Raw genomic sequence first — 16,323 nt, 5'->3', positions numbered from 1 at the left:
CTTAAAAGGCCTCTTGGTCATTTTACCTTCCAAATTCACAAGTTGGAAATTTTCCAACTCTAATGAACCCAAGAGTCCATCAGCTATAAGCCTTTGAATCCTACTTAAGTTAATATGACCAAGCCTTAGATGCCAAAGATATGCTTGGTTCATTTCCGAAAGTTCTTTTCTCTTATTTGAGTTAGAAGATGTGTTATTAATTTTAATATTTTGCTTTGTGGGAGAAATTAGATTTAAAGTATATAAATTGCCAACCAATGCACCAGAACAGATAATCACTTTATTTCTCTTAATAACCACATCGTTACTAAAGGAAACTGAATATCCATCTAAAAACAGTTTAGAAACTGAAATTAAATTCTTTCTAAAACTGGGTACATAAAGACAATTTCTTAAAACCAAATTTCTATTTCTATTAAAAGATAAGTAGACATCTCCCACTGCAACAGCCGCCACCTTAGTAGCATTGCCCATGTAGACGGTAATCTCTCCTTCAGATAGTCGTCGGGTTTCCTGGAACCCCTGTAAGGAATTGCAGACATGATCAGTGGCTCCCGCATCTACACACCAGGTGCTGGTAGATAACACTGCTAAACATGTTTCAACAACCAGAGCATGAGATATACCTTTGTTGTTTTGATTCCTACGAGGACAGTCCGCCTTCCAATGCCCTGACTGCTTGCAGATGAAGCACTTGCCCTTCGGCTTCTTCATTCCAGCTTTAGGTCCTGTACTATGAGATTTATTCACTTTCTTTGCTGAGCTAACTTGTTTCTTCTTCTTCTTCTTTCCTTTCAGTTTAGAAGTAGAACCATTTTCAGTATAGTGAATATGAGAATTATGACGGAACAAACCTTTTGCTGCTTGAAGTTCAGTCAGTAGTTCCGCCAATGAATATACCCTTTTATTCATATTGTAATTCAGGCGGAATTGCTCAAAACTTCTAGGTAGCGTTTGGAGGATCATATCGATCTGGGTTTCCCCATTAATTTCTCCTCCAAGGATTTGTATTTCATTCAGATAAGCCATCATCTTTAGGATATGATCCCTCACAGGAGTACCCTCTTGCATGGTGGCTGTCATTATCTTTCTCATGGCTTCTTGCCTAGAGGCCCGATCCTGGTGACCAAAGAGTTCTTTGAGATTGTTCATAATATCATAGGCTGTTGGTAAATCTTGATGCTGATGTTGCAATCCATTTGACATTGAAGCCAAAATGTAACACCGCGCCATCTCATCTGCTTTTACCCATTTCCTATGATACTCAATCTCCTCTTGAGTAGATTCACCATTGGGTGTATCAGGGCAAGGTTCAGTCAGTACAAATTTATAGCTTTCAGCAGTTAGAACAATGTCCAGGTTCCTTTTCCAATCTATGTAGTTAGGACCAGTAAGTCTGTTCTCTTTTAGTATGATGGCCAGTGGGTTGAAAGTCATCCTAAGAATCACAAATAACTTTTGGTCAGAACTCTAAATTTAGAATAATATTGATTCCTCAAAGAATACTATTTTAAATTAACCAACACCTTAAAACATCATGAATTTTGTATGCCACGATAGTGTGGGCGTATACAAATTCAACATTTGTAAAAGGACGGTTTAACCCATTAATTTTATTATCTTGTCAACCTAACTTTTTGATAAATAAAATTAATAGTTGGTTTCTTTTGGTCACACGAATAATAGCAGTGACTCCGATGGGGAGGATACTATTAGACGTGCCTAAGTGTATACCAGTACTTGACACTAAGTTCATTAATAAGATTGTGCCCCTTCCGATGGGGAAGATCACACGCTCTTAATTAACTTCCTATAGTCATCCAAAATGGAAGTTTAATCTAGTGATCTGCAAACAAGCTCATCCGATATGGAGGAAGACACTCAGAGCCAACGCGCAAGCTTGCTGCATCACTTATAAACCAGTAATGGAGACCGTGGAATTTATTTAAAAATAAATCCCTCTCCCACTTAGTTATTTAAAGTGAGGAATTTTGACTATGCTAGTCTACTTAACATGCATACTAACAAGCACACGCAGTCATAGCATAAAAAGCAATAAATAGAAAAACTAATTTTCAACTATTATGGCTTTTATCTATTGCTGTCCTCCGTGTGTCGCCAACCCTAGCTGCTGCCATCTTTGGCCACTGCCACCTGGTCTAGTTGTCGCATCCATCTTGCTCCTTGTTCCGCTGCGCCTCTGGTCCTTAAAAAGGTTCCACGCCTTGCAAGATTCGATCCGCGACATAAATAGAATTTTACATTTTTTGATCCTATATTCCTCGAAGGAATGTACATGTAAACTAGATCAAACATAAAATAAAATTTACATCCATCGATCCTATATTCCATAAAAGGAATGTACATGTAACTAGATCAAAAATAAAATCCTAATAAAACTAAATACAGCTCCTGCTGTATTTTATAATACAATCATGCACACACAACAAAATGCCCTTGACATGTCCAAGGGTCCAATCACACACATAATAACTATAAGCCATAATCGTTGGATCCTGCATCCACAAAGTTAGCACATCTTACTATTAACCTGCCTAAATTATGTATGACATGTGCATAATTAAACTAATACCAAATATACAGAGGCAAAAACCTAGCTCTGATACCAATTACTTGGTTGCTACTCGGAAAAACCTAATGGTTCCATTGTACAAAAATTTTGTACAAAGATCTGAACCTTTCCTAGCTACCATGTGTTCTTTTAAATTAAACTTGGATCGCCTACGGAACTTAACACGTTTGATCCAAAATTTAATTTACTTGTTCTTTTAGGTTTAGACTTGGATCTCCTGCGGAACTTAACACGTTCAATCCAAATCACCTAGGTTATTAATTCCATTAAAAATTAATTTCCAGAATTGGCTTCCAGGACTACATGGCGAGGCACATGGACTTCTTGGATATGGAAACAACCACCACCGCCTAGGCAAAGCCTTTTAAGGAAAGCTAATATTTAATTTCCTTAAATAACTTTAGGTCAACCAAAAAGAACAATCAAATCACAAGGAAAAAAAACAAAAGAACACAACATCAAAAAAAAATTCGAAATATTAGAATCGCATGCCTCTTGTATTTGGTATTTTTACATAAAGATAAAACTAGTATGATGCGGAAATTAAATACTAGTATACCTTTTCTTTTGCAAGAAAAAACCTCTAGGTCTTCTACCATATTCCTCTTCTAACCTCGGACGTTGTGTGGGCAACGATCTTCATGAGAATCCACCAAAGCACCTTCTTCTCCATTCTTCAAGTTTCGGCCAAGCACTATGCTTTCAAATGATGAAGATCTTTTTCCACCAACCAAGCTCCAAGGGATGTAAGCTTTCTCTCCTTCTTCTCCAAGCTAAAATCCGGCCACCACTTGATCTCCAAGGAAGAAGAGAGGTTCGGCCACAAGATGGAGAGAAGAGAAAAGAAGGAGGCCGACCACACCAAGGAAGAAAAGAGGGAGAAAATAATAGAGGTTGTTCACCTTGAAGGCTCCCAAAACCCCTTCTTTTATAATCCTTAGCTTTGACAAATAAGGAAATTTAATTACAATAAAATTTCCTTAAATTTCTTTGACATGAATTAATTAATAAAAATTAAACAAAATTTCCTAATTCTTCATTTCATTGTCGGCCACCTCATGGAGAGCAAACAAGACAATTTTCAATCAACAATTAAAATTTCTTATTTGTCTTTGGAAATTTTACAAAATAAAATTTCCCTTTAAAATCCCTTCATGGTTGATAAAAATAAATTTCTATAATTTTAATTTTTCAACATGTGAATAATTTACAAAGAAGAAAAATAAAATATCCTTCCAATCTACAAATAAGGAAAGAGATCTCTTTCTTTAATCTTTTGTAGAAACTTATAAAATGGATATTTTAATTTTTAATCTCTCCAATAAATTATATCTTTCACATAAGAAAATTTTAAAACTAAAATTATTTTTTAATTTAATAGGGCCGGCCACCTAAGCTTGGGTTCAAGCTAGGGTCGGCCACCTATGAACCAATGGTTTGGCCGGCCCTAGCTTGATCCACAAGCTAGCTTGGCCGGCCCCTATATCATGGGTATGAAGGTGGGTATAGGTGGGTATAGTACTCTATAAATAAGAGGCTACGATAGGGACCGAGAGGAGGAATTGGTTTTGGTCTCCCGATAAAATTAAGCATCCCGTGTTCGCCCCGAATACATAACTTAATTTTATCAATAATAATTCATTCCACTAGAGAATTATTATTGAACTACCGCACTAATCCCAAATTACATTTTTGGGCTCCTTTTTATTATGAGTGTGTTAGTCTCCTTGTGTTTAAGATGTCGAATGTCCACTAATTAAGTGAGTTACTGACAACTCATTTAATTAATATCTTAGTCCAAGAATAGTACCACTTAACCTTATCGTCATGTCGGACTAAGTCCACCTGCAGGGTTTAACATGACAATCCTTATGAGCTCTTCTTGGGGACATTATCAACCTAGATCACTAGGACACAGTTTCCTTCTATAATCAACAACACACACTATAAGTAATATAATTTTCCAACTTATCGGGCTTATTGATTTATCAAACTAAATCTCACCTATTGATAAATTAAAGAAATAAATATCAAATATATGTGCTTGTTATGATATTAGGATTAAGAGCACACACTTCCATAATAACTTAGTTCTTTGTTCCTTTATAAAGTCAGTTGATATGGGTAAGGTTTTTGTGGGTCCCTGATAAGGAAAGAAAAGGGGGTAAGGAAACTAAGAAGATAGGCCAGTAGCGACCGATACCTCCCAGGGGGAGTTAGGTTTGTCTCGGTCGGGACATACCTCCCAGGGGGAGTTAGGCTAATATCGGCCGGGACATACCTCAAAGGGGGAGTTAGGTTTTTATCGGCCGAAACATGCTTCCTAGAAGGAAGATCTATATATCTCAAAGGAAGTAGGCTAATATCGGTCGGGACATACCTCAATAAGAGGTAAGTCTATATCGACCGAAATATACTTCCGAGAGGAAGATCTATATGCCCTAAAGGAGTTAGGCTGATATCGGTCGGGACATACCTCAATAAGAGGTAAGTCTATATCGACCGAAATAGGCTTCCAAGGTAGAAGATCTATATATCCTAAAGGAGATAGGTTAATATCGGCCAGGACATACCTCAATAAGAGGTAAGTCTATATCGACCTAAATAGGCTTCCAAGGTAGAAGATCTATATATCCTAAAGGAGATAGGTTAATATCGGCCGAGACATAATAAGTAAGTCTATATCGACCGAAATAGGCTTCCAAGGTAGAAGATCTATATATCCTAAAGGGGATAGGTTAATATCGGCCGGGACATAATAAGTAAGTCTATATCGACCGAAATATACTTCCCCAGAGGAAGATCTATATGTCCTAAAGGAGATAGGCTAATATCGACCGGGACATAATAAGTAAGTCTTTATCGACCGAAATAGGCTTCCAAGGTGGAAGATCTATATGTCCTAAAGGAGATAGGCTAATATCGGCCGGGACATACCACAATAAGAGATAAGTCTATATCGACCGAAATATTCTTCCCCAGAGGAAGATCTATATGCCCTAAAGGAGTTAGGCTGATATCGGCCGGGACATACCTCAATAAGAGGTAAGTCTATATCGACCAAAATAGGCTTCCAAGGTAGAAGATCTATATGCCCTAAAGGAGTTAGGCTGATATCGGTCGGGACATACCTCAATAAGAGGTAAGTCTATATCGACCGAAATAGGCTTCCAAGGTAGAAGATCTATATATCCTAAAGGAGATAGGTTAATATCGGCCGGGACATACCTCAATAAGAGGTAAGTCTATATCGACCTAAATAGACTTCCAAGGTAGAAGATCTATATATCCTAAAGGAGATAGGTTAATATCGGCCGGGACATAATAAGTAAGTCTATATCGACCGAAATATGCTTCCCCAGAGGAAGATCTATATGTCCTAAAGGAGATAGGATAATATCGACCGGGACATAATAAGTAAGTCTATATCGACCGAAATAGGCTTCCAAGGTGGAAGATCTATATGTCCTGAAGGAGATAGGCTAATATCGGCCGGGACATAATAAGTAAGTCTACATCGACCGAAATATGCTTCCAAGGTGGAAGATCTATATACCTCAAAGGAAGTAGGCTAATAGCGGCCGGGAGATACTTTTGAAGCATGTAGAATAGTATCGATCGCGATACGTCTTAAGGTTAGTAGTAGCCAGGTCGACCAACACCTTGGAAAAATACCTGATAAAATCCGACACATTGCTAGGTAGGATAGATAACATAAAATGGAGCGGATAGAAATCTCATGAGGAAGAATAGAGATAAATATTTCAAACAGGCTAATTAATGATGATATCTGCAATATGTGATCACATGACAGGTGTTATATATCTCGGCGGGAAAAGTGTTCGTAGATTATTTTGCAGGTGTTAAACGACAAAGGAGGTACATCTGGGGTACAAGAAAGATTCCTTAAAAGTCACTCATTACAAGTACACGACTGACGTCATCTCATAACAAACTCTAATAGACCGGGGTCCACTTCATGACTACGGAGGTTATATGAAGTGCTATAAAAATGGGAATCCTCTCTGTTGGCTAGGTAAGTTCACATCATTGCACACATTCATAACCCTAATTTCCATCTACTGTTCATCATCTTCTTCTTTCTTCCACACCGGGAGAGATCACTGACTTGAGCGTCGGAGGGCCTAGCCAGGGATTCCCACCCCGGTCTTAGGTCACTGACGATAGTGTTGGTTGGTCTCTTGTGCACAGGAAGTCTTGGAAGCTTCGAATCTTGGTTTTACCTCTTCAGATTTGGATTTCTTCTTCGTCATAGTGTCTTCGTGCGAGGAGGACTCTTGGTAACTCTATCTTTCCCGATCCACTTTGGGTTTCTCGGATCGGTATTTTGCGGACATCATTCTTCATCAGTGTGGTGGGTTTCTTTCTTCCAGATCTCCGTCTTATCCAGCTTCTCAGACAGGATCAAATTTGGCGCCGTCTATGGGAACTTCACCTGAATATGAGACTACAGGATGGAAGAAGCCGGAAAATCAAACCTACTCACTATCAGTCATGAAGATTTGGATTTCCTCATCAATTCTCACGTTCAGAAAGCCTTACAACAGCAATAACAACAATTGCAAGCCCATACCGGAGCTACTCTACCAACAGCTCATCATCCAGCAATATCAACTACCGAGCATCGGAAAGGAAAAGAGCTGAAAGAAGAGGAACATGTATATTTTCCTCCAGCCGTTGTTTCTCCCACAAGGCATCCACGAGCCTTTCTTCGCACTCCCGTGGATCAAGGGGGCAAGAGGCCCATGTTCCAAGAATCCTCTGGCGAAGCACCGGATAGAGAAAGGCGCAAGATCAAAATGATAACTAGTGATAGCTCACCAGAGAAAGTCATCTCCCCATTCTCTCAAAATGTACTGGATGATCCGCTTCCTAAGCGGTATCAGAATCTTCAGATCGGAGAATATACTGGAACAACAGATCCAGAAGATCATCTGTTAAAATTTGAGAACGTAGCATTATTACAGCAATTCTCTGACGGGGTGAAGTGTCGAATGTTTCTCACTACCCTCGGAGGAGCTGCACAGCGCTGGTTCAAGAGATTACCAGAGAAGTCTATCCGAAAATTTAAAGATTTCAAAAAAGTCTTTCTACACCATTTCTCTAGCAACAAAAGGTATCATAAGACTCCTTGGAGCTTGTTTTCAATTAAGCAAGCCTCTAAAGAGTCTATCCGAGCATACATCAAAAGATTCAATCAGGTAGCTATTGACGTCCCTAATGCTACCACTGAAATATTAGTCAGCGCTTTTTCTCAAGGTTTAAATGATAATGATTTCTTTAAAGATTTAGTAAGGAATCCTCCTGTTAATTTTGATTCCTTGATTGAGTGTGCCACCGAGTTCATTAATGTGGAGGAAGCTCAAGCTGCTCGTAGAAAGGAGGGTGTTACCTCTTCTCCTACCCAAATTAAGGAGAAAGCTCCGGCTCTTGTGCCTCCACCAAGAGGACCTAGAATAACTCACCCACCTCATCAACAACCAGAGTATCGTCCACAAGTTGTACAACATGTGGAGATACAGCCAAAGGCACCAAGGAGATGGTGCACTTATCATAAAACTAGCAGTCATCATACTGAAGACTGCTTTGTTTTAAGAAATAAACGAGCTAATCGGGAGCGTTATCAGAGGCAGAACTATTATCGACAGCAATACCCCAGGCAGCAAAGCCCACTCAAACTGGAATATCGCCCGGTCGAGCCTAGGCAGGAAGCAATACCAGTCCCGGCCGGTACCAGCCAAGTGTCAGAGAAAGCACCCTCTGAAGCTGTGACGACTCGGCAGGAAGAAAATAGGAGTAATGCGGCTCGGGGTAGTATCAATATGATCATGGGCGGACCCACTGATGGGGATTCTAACAGAGCCAGAAAAGCACATGCCCGAAGACTAGAAATTCATGCCGTGGGATGCAGTATGGATCTAGCGGCTGGCCCTGAAAGAAGTTTTGGGCCCAGAGATCTCGAGGGGGTAGAAATACCCCATGATGATGCCCTGATCATTAAAGCTGTCATAGCCAACTATGGCATTGCTCGTACCTTCATAGACACGGGCAGTTCGGTCAATATTATATTCAAGAAGGCTTTCGATCAACTGCAAATCGATCCGAGTGAACTTCAACAGATTGTTACTCCTCTATATGGGTTCACAGGCAACGAAGTACAACCATTAGGTCAAATAAAGTTGGCCATATCTTTGGGAGAAGAGCCTCTGATGAGAACAAGAAGATCTTATTTCATGGTAGTAGACGCTCCATCCTCTTATAATGTGATACTGGGTCGACCTGCCTTAAACGAGTTTAGGGCGGTCATTTCTACTTTTTGTCAGAAGATTAAATTTCCGGTGCATGACCAAGTCGAGGAGGTGCGAGGTGATCAGAAGACAACCCGAAAATGTTATGTAGAAATAATTCGGACTGAAGCTAACACCGCCCGAAAGATTCAAAGAATGGAGGTTAATGTCATTCGGGAGAAACAACCCGTCCTAATTTATGAGGAGAAGGAAGAAGTTCAGATCCAGGCCGGTCGGCCTGAAGCTACTACATATGTTGCGGCTGATCTTGATCTTGCTCTTAAAGCCAAATTGGTGCAATGCCTGAAGAAGAATAATGATGTATTTGCCTGGACTCCTAAAGAAGTCTCGGGCGTTTCTCCTACATTCATGGAGCATTCCTTGCATGTCTTCCCAGATGCCCGCCCGATCATGCAAAGGAAAAGGAGTTTTAGCGCGGAACAAAACCAGATCATCAAAGAAGAAATTAATAAACTTATGGAGGCCGGATACATTAGGGAAGTACAATTTCCCAGCTGGTTAGCTAACGTGGTGTTAGTCTCTAAGCCTGGAAACAAATGGCGAGTATACATTGATTTCCGGGACCTCAACAGAGCTTGCCCAAAGGACTATTATCCGTTGCCTAGAATCGATCAAATGGTAGACTCCACTGCAGGATGCGAATACATCTCTATGCTAGACGCTTATCAGGGTTATCATCAGGTTCCCTTAGATAAAGAAGATCAAGAAAAGGTCAGTTTTATAACATCTGAAGGTACTTATTGTTATAATGTTGTGCCTTTTGGACTAAAAAATGCAGGAGCAACCTATCAAAGGCTTATGAATAAGGTCTTCCAGAAGCAGATTGGTAGAAATATGGAAGTATATGTTGATGACATCTTAATTAAGTCTCTTCAAGCTGCTAATCTATGCAGGGATGTAGAAGAGACTTGCAAGACATTAAGGCAATATGAGCTCAAATTAAATCCGAGCAAATGCTTATTCGAAGCGAAAGGGGGGAAGTTCCTGGGATATATGGTGTCCGAACGAGGGATAGAGGCCAACTCGAGGAAGGTCAAAGCACTGCAGAACATGGAGCCACCACGCAATATGAGGGAAGTTCAGAGACTGACAGGCCGGATTACAACCTTGTCTAGATTCATTTCTAGATCGGCCGATCGTAGCTTCCATTTCTTTAAAATACTTAGAAAGGCTAATAAATTTCAGTGGAATGAAGAATGTGATAAGTCTTTCCAAGAATTGAAAGATTATTTGTCTACTCTCCCTGTATTGGCTAAACCCATAGTAGGTGAAACTCTTTGGGTATATTTGTCTGCTAATGAAAATGCTGTGGGCTCGGTATTAGTCAGACAAGAAGGAAAGGAACAACAACCTGTATATTTTTCTAGCCATTTATTAAAAGGAGCTGAGTGTAGATACACCACACTAGAAAAATTAGCTTATGCCCTAGTATTGACTGCTCGAAGATTGCACCCATATTTCTTAGCACATGAGATTATTGTCTTAACCAACAGTACCCTTGGACGGGTGCTTCTCAACCCAGAGGCATCAGGTCAGCTGATTATATGGACAAATGAACTTGGGGAATATGACATTCAATATCAACCTCGCTCGGCTATCAAAGCACAAGCTCTAGCCGACTTCATCATAGAAGTTCAAGGCCCTGAGGAAGAAGACATTTGGAAAGTTTATGTAGATGGTTCTTCAACTAGACAGGGCAGCGGAATTGGTGTTCTTCTTATATCTCCAAGGGAAGACATACTTCAACTTTTTATCAGGTTGAATTATAGAGCCACTAACAATGAGGCAGAATATGAAGCCCTGATAGCAGGATTGCAAGCCGCGCGGCATGTAGGGGCGGCTCGAGTCCTTATCTATTCTGATTCTCAGTTAGTAGCTCAACAACTATCAGGTAATTTTGAAATTAATAATGACAGGCTTAAGTTATATGTTGAAGCATTTGATAAGTTAAAGTCCCAATTTCAAGAAGCAAATATACAAAAGGTTCCTAGATCTGAAAATCAAGTAGCAGATGAATTGGCTAAATTAGCCTCTGCTATAGTGCCATGGAGTTTAGATAGGCCCGTAGAACAAACTCTGTTAGTATCTTGTATTGAAAGGCAAGCTGAAGCAGAAATCCAAAGTGGTTGGAGGGCTCAGATCATATTATATTTGCCAAAGGGTATTCTTCCCAGTGATATGGAACAGGCAAGGGTATTTAAAAAGAGAGCTGCTTAATACACTATAGTAGGGGAACAATTATATAAAAGAGCTTTTTCCAGACCTTTGCTCAAGTGTATTGGCACAGAAGATATACAGTTTATTTTACAAGAAGTTCATCAAGGTTCATGTGGTAGTCATATAGGAGGGAGATCTCTGGCTCGCAAAATTCTGCTAGCGGGATATTTCTGTCCTACTTTACATGAAGATGCCAACAAGTTGGTAAGAACTTGTATTTCTTGTCAAAAACATCAAAATATATTACATCATCCCACACAGTTATTGAGAACCTCTATAGTTTCATGTCCCTTTGATCAATGGGGCATGGACATAGTAGGTCCGTTTCCTATGGCAGCTGCACAAAGAAGGTTCTTATTGGTAGTAGTAGACTATTTTTCTAAATGGGTGGAGGCAGAACCACTTGCTCGAATTACTAAAGATGCAGTTATTAAATTTTTATGGAAAAATATAATCTGCAGATTTGACATTCCTCATAAGTTGGTCTTCGATAATGGAAGGCAATTCCAAGGGGATAGGATTTTAGATTGGTGCAATAGTTACGGCATTACTCAGGCCTTCACCTTTGTGGGTTATCCGCAAAGTAATGGTTAGGCAGAAGTAACCAATAGGGAAATCATAAGAGGTTTAAAGATCAAACTGGATCATGTCAGAGGTAGTTGGGTAGATGAATTACCCAGCGTTCTTTGGGCATATCGTACTACGCCTCGAGAGGCTACCGGAATCACTCCCTTTCAATTAGTTTATGGAGGAGAAGCAATAATTCCCATTGAGGTGGGAGTAGAATCTGACAGAAGACAATTATATGATGGAGACAATGAAGGTCGGCGACTCATGGAGCTAGATTTAATAGAGGAAGTTAGAGATAAAGCTGCTACTCGTCTGGCCTCATATCGACAACGGATGATACAAAACTATAACAAAAGAGTCATCCCCAGATTTTTCCAAGTAGGAGATTTGGTATGAAAGCGAATTAAACCTGTCGGAGATGTCAGTAAGTTAGCACCACAATGGGGAGGACCTTACAAAGTAATAGAAAAACTCACATCAGGTTCATATTATCTCCAAGATGCTGAAGGGAGAATTTTGGAGCGCCCCTGGAGCGCTAATCATTTACAGCCTTATCGGACCTGACTAGATCATACTATCTAAAAATGTGTTCACAATTATTTGAAATCCCTGGTGAACTGAGGACAAGTATACCTGCAGTTTATGTACTTTACTTCTTTTTATGAAAACTAGGCAAGACAAATATCACCACCAGAAATAAATATGGTTCATACAGATTGATAAATATCAAGGGAACTTTCATTATCTATTTCAAACAATCTACAGGGGGAACCCTAAAGGTCTACGTAGCTCCCTTCAAGAACCTAGGAACTCTGAAAACTGTCACAAGGTTAGTACAAACCTCATATTTTTACACAGAACATAAGTCGAACGAGAAATCCCATGAAATAACTCGGACGGGTCTTCATGGGAGGAACCGGGGACTCTAAACCATCATAGAACATAAGTCGATCGGGAAATCCCATGAAATAACTCGAACGGGTCTTCATGGGAGTAACCGGAGACTCTAAACCATCACAGAACATAAGTCGATCGAGAAATCCCATGAAATAACTCAGACGGGTCTTCATGGGAGAAATCGGAGACTCTAAACCATCACAGAACATAAGTCGATTGGTAAATCCCATGAAATAACTCGAACGGGTCTTCATGGGAGGAACCGGAGACTCTAAACCATCACAGAACATAAGTCGATCGGGAAATCCCATGAAATAACTCGGACGGGTCTTCATGGGAGGAACCGGAGACTCTAAACCATCACAGAACATAAGTCGATCGGGAAATCCCATGAAATAACTCGGACGGGTCTTCATGGGAGAAACCGGAGACTCTAAACCATCACAGAACATAAGTCGATCGGGAAATCCCATGAAATAACTCGGAAAGGTCTTCATGGGAGGAACCAGAGACTCTAAACCATCACAGAACATAAGTCGATCGGGAAATCCCATGAAATAACTGGGACGGGTCTTCATGGGAGGAACCGGGGACTCTAAACCATCACAGAACATAAGTCGATCGGGAAATCCCATGAAATAACTCGGATGGGTCTTCATGGGCGGACGGGTCTTCATGGGAGGAATCGGAGACTCTAAACCATCACAGAACATAAGTCGATCGAGAAATCACATGAAATAACTCGGACGGGTCTTCATGGGAGGAACCGGAGACTCTAAACCATCACAGAACATAAGTCGATCGGGAAATCCCATGAAATAACTGGGACGGGTCTTCATGGGACGAACCGGAGACTCTAAACCATGACAGAACATAAGTCGATCGGGAAATCCCATGAAATAAATCGGACGGGTCTTCATTGGAGGAACCGGAGACTCTAAACCATCACAGAACATAAGTCGATCGGGAAATCCTATGAAATAACTCAGACGGGTCTTGATGGGAGGAACCGGAGACTCTAAACCATCACAGAACATAAGTCGATCGGGAAATCCCATGAAAAAACTCGGACGGGTCTTCATGGGAGGAACCGGAGACTCTAAACCATCACAGAACATAAGTCGATCCCGAAATCCCATGAAATAACTCGGACGGGTCTTCATGGAAGGAACCGGAGACTCTAAACCATCACAGAACATAAGTCGATCGGGAAATCCCATGAATTAACTCGGACGGGTCTTCATGGGAGGAACCGGAGACTCTAAACCATCACAGAACACAATCAAAAAATCGACCGGGGTTGTGTAGACATGAAGTCTGAATTCAAAGAGGATTCTATGCATATGATACGTTATTCATTGGGAAGCCCATCCGTCTGGAAGTCTTTACTTAAAATTTGCCTGGACTAGGATACTCTACTTGGAACTCAAGAATTTTATATAGCTCTTTATCTGGAAATCAATTGAAAATAGGCATTCTTTTGGAATTATGAGGTATACCAGATGTTGTTTGCGGAAGGATTCATCAGGACAAGGCTTAACTTCACGAGATGAGCCAGGAATTCTCAAATAAAGTTTATACTTAATACTCACAAGCATTTCAGAAGGGGTATTCTCAAAACCAGCATAATAAAGAAGCAAGTAAGTATCAAAAATTTCTTATATACTGCAAGTACTTAATTACCCAGTTTTAATTGCACTTCTTTTCATTATCAGTTCTTATCGTACAAGTCTTTTTTGAATGATCTCCTTAAACATTCAGAAAAGGACCTTTTAAATCTGCGGGCAGCTCTTCGTTAAGCCTGCGACGATTTATGAAAGAAAGGGGAGGTTCCTTGGGTAGGTAACCACCCTCTCTTAATTGTTGAAAAACTCCCGATACGGAATGGTTTAGAGCACCTACTATCCTACGAACAAATTCCTGAGCAAAGGCTGAAGACCTTAAATAAGTCTGGCGCCACTCTTCCCACCGGTTCTTCTCTTGCTCCTTGTAACTTTGAAAATCAGCTTGTAGTTTTGCGTTCTGATTTTTCAAAGCATCCTTGTCTGATTTAAGCTGCTCCAATTCCTTTTGAAGTAGTGACAATTCCACATCTTGGGCTTTCCTTTGTTCTTGTTCCTGTAGGATATTGAAATCATGAGAAGCTAGGTCTTGATCTTGGTTATAAAGACAAGCATTATGAAGCCTCTCTACTTTCTCTAAAAGGAGACTTTTATGAGAAATGTCTGAGAGAGCTTTCTCTTTTAAAGCCATCTCTAGTCGAAGACCAGAATGTAGCCTATCCACCTGTAATTCTAACGTCCTTCTGGCAAGCTCTTTATTTTTCAATAGTTGTTGACACTCCTCCAATTCTTGTTTCAAGGTCCCCAACTATTGATTTTGTAAGGCCACCTTCTCTTGCAACTGAGCCATGTCACTATTAGAAGAAGGTGAAGTAGCCTTCAATGTCTCTAGTTGAGCTTTCAATTTATTGTTCTCATGGTCCTTAGCTGTAAGTAGTTGGTCGATATGTAGGCTTGAGGCAAGAAACTAAACAAAAGGATAATGTAAGTTACAGATACAAAGTTGATAACATATAACTATAAATACTTACGACCACTGCCTGACGACTATGACGATCAGCTCGATGTGGAAGACTAAGTCCTCTTAGTTGTTCATAACCCTGCATCCAAGATTCGGCTAATAGACCTTGTAGTTGTAGAGTGCCATGGCTAGGTGGACTAGAGGGCTGCCCCAATTGAGAAGGTAAACCCGCGACCAGTTTAAATAAAGGACGAGGAAGGGAAGAAGAAGGAGGCGAAGAAGAAGAAGAGGCAATAGAAGGGAAAGGAATAGTAGAAACAAGAGGAACAGGAGAAGAACTAGATGGAATAGAAGGTAACAATGTAGGAGGAGTTGTAGCAGTTGTGGGAACACTAACGGTTGAAGGACAGACACTTGGAGAGGATCTCCGACAAGGTGTCCGTTTTGCTCGAGGCCTAGAAGCCAAGGGAGGCAAAGCCAATGCCAAAGATGCAGAGGACACAGAAGGGATAACGGCCGTCTCAGAAGCAGAAGCAGAGGGAGATGAAATAATAGAAGAAGAAGGGATAAGTAGACCAGGTCTCATCATCCTAAGAGTAGGATTAGAGATAATATGGGTTGGAGTTGTCGGTGCCTTACCTCTCTCGTGAGAAAGGGGCGCTGGGACAAGAGGAGCTTGCACAAAAGTACCAAAGAAATCGCCAAAGGGAGAATTTTCAGTAAGATTTGACTTTTTAACTAAAACAACAAAAGGCTCTTCTTCTTCTTCTTACATGGCTGCAACAGCCTCTGCCTGCCGTTCTTGTTCAGATAGTAAACCCAAGGTAGAAAAATTAGGATTCGATCGGCGGTCGCGCAACCATTCTTCTCAAAGATTATTTACAAAAGACTTAGTTATGGCTGGATTCTTGTGCATAAGGGCTGATAGAAGAACATCAGCTGAAACACAGGAATTGAACACCGTAAAAAAAAAAGTATTAAATTAGTTAATATGGATTGAGATGTTTTTACATACCAAAGGATCCCTCCAAAGGGGTGTCAATCTTGCTTATTCCGAAAGGAAACATTAAACCTTCCACAATTAGGTGTGGCAAGCTGAATTTTACTCCCCTCAGTTTAAGTAGAGCAGAAGCAACAGAGGGATCGTCAAAAAGATCATGGGTGCTGGGAAGTGGAGGTAAGTCATGTATCCAT

The sequence above is a fragment of the Zingiber officinale genome, chromosome 11B (genome assembly GCF_018446385.1).
Source record: "Zingiber officinale cultivar Zhangliang chromosome 11B, Zo_v1.1, whole genome shotgun sequence".
NCBI lineage: Eukaryota > Viridiplantae > Streptophyta > Magnoliopsida > Zingiberales > Zingiberaceae > Zingiber > Zingiber officinale.
Note: the sequence above shows the minus strand (reverse complement) of the source record.